At 55.7% G+C, this 5000-nt stretch overlaps 1 non-coding gene across 1 annotated transcript in view; it reads right to left on the bottom strand.

The window, feature by feature from the left end:
- Positions 1 to 4972: 4972 nt before the first annotated feature.
- The window catches only part of LOC126420664 (U2 spliceosomal RNA), a 193-nt gene continuing 165 nt past the window's right edge, over positions 4973 to 5000 (bottom strand). The window contains exon 1 of the small nuclear RNA XR_007576085.1: positions 4973 to 5000. This exon is cut by the window's right edge and continues 165 nt beyond it. This is a non-coding gene — a small nuclear RNA (U2 spliceosomal RNA).

The following is a 5000-nucleotide window of genomic DNA, read 5'->3' as shown; positions in this document are numbered from 1 at the left end:
AAACAGATTGGTGCACGCGCCGAGTGTGGACGATAACGGTCGAAGAGGACCGCTGTAGTCCCACCGGGGTCGGCTTCGCGCAAAGCGGCGACACGGTGTATCAGAAGGGCCGCACATTTCCGGGAAAAGTCAATGAGGCCGAGGCCGCCATCGACCTTCGGCAACGTACAGGTCAGCGCATCAACCTTGAACAGCGCATGCCGCCACAAGAGCCAATATACTGCTTGGGAGATGGCTCGGCCGATCTGCTTCGGCAGCGTAAGGAGTTGGGCGACATACGATGCTCGTGAGAGGAGATAACCATTAATAAGCTGGATGCGTTGATGGAGGTCGAGCCGTCGATCAGCGTGGCTCACGCAAAGGCCCCTGATGCGTGTGAGAAGCCGCCGCCACGTGAGGGTTAACATACGCTGCGGACAGGCAGTCACTTCAAGACCCAAGATACGCTGTTCCCCTACAACTCGGTACCAGGGGCGTTCGACGGTCAAAGATCGTGGCCCTAGCGGAAGTAACACAGTCTTGTTGGGATTTAACTGAGCACCGGAGGCCCGTTCATAAACATCGAGAATGCGGCGAACGGAATCGATGTCCCTTGCGTTAGCAACGAACACACCAACGTCATCGGCGTAGGCCGCACAGCGGAAGGTGACGCCTGGGAGAACGACACCGTCGACCAACCGGCCAATGTCACGCAGCATGGGGTCCAGCGCTAAGGCAAACAAATACATCGACAAGGGACACCCCTGTCGAACTGACCGTTTGATGGGAATGGGGCGCGACCGGCAACCGTTCACCACGATAGTGGAATTCGCCCCATCCAAGAAGTTCCGGATGATGCGTATGAAGCGCTCCCCAAAACCCATCCGCGACATAACGCCCAGCAGGTAAGGGTGCGAGACCCTGTCAAAGGCACCGGCAAAGTCCAAGGAGAGAATGGCAGCCGGGGTGCGAGTGTCAGCGGTGAGGAAGACAACATCGCGGTACAGGGAAGCGGCGGTGAAGATGTTCCGACGCGAAACGCCACAGGATTGAGTGGGGCAAAGTACCTTAGTCATCGCCTGTTTGAGACGAGAGGCCACGCATCGTGCCACCAACTTATAGTCAGTGTTAAGGACAGTGATAGGACGCAGGTCTTGAGCTCGGCAGTGACCAGTCACCTTTGGAATAAGGGCAATACGTCCAGATAAAAAGTCGGCGGGTAAGTCGCATCCAGCAAAAATCTCCTCGCACATTGTGCAGAAACGGTCGCCGAGCAGGTCCCAAAATTGTTGGTAGAACTCATAAGGGAGACCGTCGGGGCCAGGTGACTTGCGTCCCGGACAGGCACGGAGGACAGATGTGAGGTCAGCGAGTGTCAGGGGCTCGGTTAAGGAGCCGCGGTCATGACGATCCAAAGAAGTTGGCACCCCACTGACAAGTGCACGTTGGGCGGCAACGTCGACCTCAACATCCTGGAAGAGGTGCGTGAAATGGTCCGTCAGGTGTTGGAGGACGTCGCGGTTGTCTGTGATACGCGCACCATCGTCTGTCTTAAGGCGCAAAATGGTGTTCTTCTTGGCACGAGTTCGTTCAGAGGCTAGGTGATAAAGGGATGGCACCTCGCCTTCAATCAGAGATGCAGAACGACACCGCACCACCATACCGTCGGCTTTCTCCCGAGAGAAGCGAAGGATTTGCGCCTTAATTTTGTTGAGGCGCATGCGGAGCTGATCATACCGGTCAGCAGGAAGAGTCAGGGCGTCAGTGAGACACTGCTGATAGAAGGCCAACGTGCTACGTTTCCAGTGGGCGACGTCGCGACTGTATTGCCGGATAACACGTCGCAGCCGGGGCTTCGCACAGCGAAGCCACCAAACCACCGTGGTAGGGTACCGGGAAGTGTCCACGAGACAATCCTGCCACGTTTTCGTGACAAGAGCACGAAGTTCGGGCAGGGACAGATGAAGGGTATTCATCTTCCAAGATGTGCCACGAGGAACCGGGGCAGGACCCGCGATACGCAAGGAACACGAATACGCACAGTGGTCACTAAAGGCCACGGGTATGACTTGGACGGCACAAAGGGCGGGAGTCAAATCAGTCGAGACATAAACACGATCAATACGGCTGGCTCCAGTGGGATAGATGTGGGTAAATTGCGTGTAGGCGGGATGGAAGTGGCGCCATGTGTCAGTAAGGTCAGCCGCCCGAAGGAGTGAAGCGAGCGCTTCACACCGCATAGGCGTCGGGACCTGGTCAACTTCGGCCACCACACAGTTGAAGTCTCCGCCAAAGACGATAGGGCGACGAGCTGCTAAGAAAGGGGGGAGATCAGACTGAAAAAGTGTTGTTCTGCCACGCCTGTGGTTAGCACCGGAAGGAGCATAGACATTTAGAAAAAGGACATCTTGAAGGATACATGCAAGAACGCGACCGTTGGGTAGCGTGGTAACGTGGGATGGAGTAAACTCTGATCGGTAGAGCAAAGCAGTACCCCGCCGGGCGTCAGGGTCGATGTTATACAGTGCCTCATAACCAGCAAGGTCAGATAGAAAAGGGGCACAAACTTCCTGGAGAAAGACCACATCAAACGCACCAAGGCGGAGAAAGTCCTTCAGAGATCGAAGTTTGACCGGGTTGGAGATGGAGTTGATATTGATCGTTAAAAGGGAGAGGGCTCCCGGCGGACGGTCAAAGGCAGGCATGGGAGAGCAACACAGAGTAGACAACGGCAGATAGGGTCACGGCCGTAGGGAAGCAGGTGTGGAAATATCCACACCAGAACCCAGCGATATCACCCCGGATGTGAGAAACAAATACCAAGCAGCTCATGTGGGGAAAGACCCACTCAATCACGCATGTCATCGCCCTCGTCGTCAGCCCAGTTCAGGCCTCCCCCATCGGCAGGATAGTCTAAGCCAGGCGGCGCAGACGCGTCGGACACAGTAGGATGTGAAAGGGTGCGAGTACGCTGCATTGGCTGGTCGCTACCCTGGTCATGTTTCCGTTTTGCAGGGATCGCTCCCCGATCTCGCGAGGAACTGATAAGAGCCTCTAGTTGCCGAGCAGTTTGCCGCATACCGCCCGAGCGGTCAGCGGAAACAGAGCGGGAAACTGAGGAGGCCTGAGAGTCAGCCTCACTGCCGCTCTCAGGAGGACGTAAACCGTCCGCTTCCTCCGCCGGCTGGTCCGGGTTCGCCTTCTTGCGCCGATGACGACGGCGGGGGGACTTAGCGTCATCTGCCGGGATGGGCGGGGTAGGAAGAACGACCTCCATCTGTTCGACAGCGACCACATCACTCGCCATAGCAGGCACATCAGACGCCGCCGGCGGTACCGCCACAACGGGCGTCTGGTCCGGGACGGGTCCGTCAGCCGGTGCACTGGGTGCCGGTTGCACTGCTTCTGGCGGGGGCGACACGTCAGGTCGCTCAGCGGGACGGTGGGCAGCGCCCGCCACTACCTCGCTGAGGAGAGGCACAAGGTCGGTACCAGCAGCGCGTTCCCGCGGCAGTTGCACAGGACGCCGGCGCGGGCAGTCCACGCGGAGATGCTCCGTCGATTGACAAAGGGAGCAAGTTTGCGGTTGCCCAATATAGGTGACCTGGGCCCTGGTACTCGCAACATTTATATACGACGGGATGTGCTGGCGGAGGTCCATGCGGACACTACGAACGCCGCTGTTGCCCTGGAAACGGTAGGCACTTCCCCACTTCTCATTCGTGATGCTGAGCACCGTGCCATACCGCGACAGGACACGGCCGATTACGTCATTGGGACACTCAGGGGGTACGTTAAATACCCGCACAGTCCGTATCCCAAAGCCAGATGGCACTATATGCACTGTTCCGACAGTTCCATCGAAGTAGCGGAACGGATGTTCGCCCGCGAGTGCCAGGCCATACTTTTCGTATTTCTCCTGGTCGAGAAATTTCACGAATAACGAGAATAAGACAAAATCCAGTTGAAAGGTGTCGACGTCATTTTCCGGTACTTTCAGATCACCAAATATCCATTCCTGTATTTCAAAGGCCGTAGGCCGTCTCGCTGCTCTGTCGAATACGCATTGAATACTGTTCGACCGGTTCGACATATTCACCGCAAAAATATCAACGCTGGAAAAACCAAGAACAAACGAAACGACCACGAAACGCGACTCGCGACCCGCTACAGAGCACAACGGACCGCTCCGACCGCGGGGTGCTTCTTAGCCAAAAGGCCGAGAAGCGATAAGGAAAAACCGCAAGTCGAAGGGCCTAAATGCTTGCAGCGTGTGCGCTCCACATGTGGGAGTGACACACGGTGGTACGGGCCGATATGGCAACAGGCGACCGTCGAAAACATCGCAAAAGCAAGTGCCGGAAGGAAGGAGAATTCGCGAGAGCACTCGTCAACAGCCCAGTACTACCCTCCATGGCGAACAGTAAACTGCGACTCCCATTTGAACGCCGCCGGCTGCCAGGGCAGTGGAGAAGCCGTGAGGCCGCCCCACAGCAGCGCCAGGCCGGCGCGAGCTACACCGGCGCGAGGCCGGCGCGAGCTACACCTAGCCGAGTGCTTACATCGTCCACCGCCTACTGCATACGTGTGTACACACGTATTCTGCGTGCGTGCGGCGGCGACGACGACGTTCGCGAGGAGCTAAGGATATAACTCCAAAAAATGTAATTAAAATTATCTGTGGCCGGACCATATGTGACGCCAACGAGGCATCCGAAGGCACTCTTCTGTGCCCATATAAATTACCAGCCTAGTGTAATGCGGCTGCAAGAGCGTTCCGGCTAACCGCAAAAAAAAAAAAAAAAAAAAAAAAAAATAAAAAAAAAAAAAAAATAAATAAACTTCGTAAGATAATGTTAAATTAATTACAAGAAATCGAGGTGTGTAAGCAGCTAACTACTGGGCAAATCGACAACTACAACAAGTTTTGCTACCAGCGGAATATCTGATCACTGCAGAATATTAACCCATTTCAGGCTGTGTTTTAATTAATTTTAGGTGGGCCGATCCCGGCGGTACTG

Source organism: Schistocerca serialis, chromosome 1 (assembly GCF_023864345.2).
Source record: "Schistocerca serialis cubense isolate TAMUIC-IGC-003099 chromosome 1, iqSchSeri2.2, whole genome shotgun sequence".
NCBI lineage: Eukaryota > Metazoa > Arthropoda > Insecta > Orthoptera > Acrididae > Schistocerca > Schistocerca serialis.
This window is presented reverse-complemented; position numbering and strand designations above follow the sequence as displayed.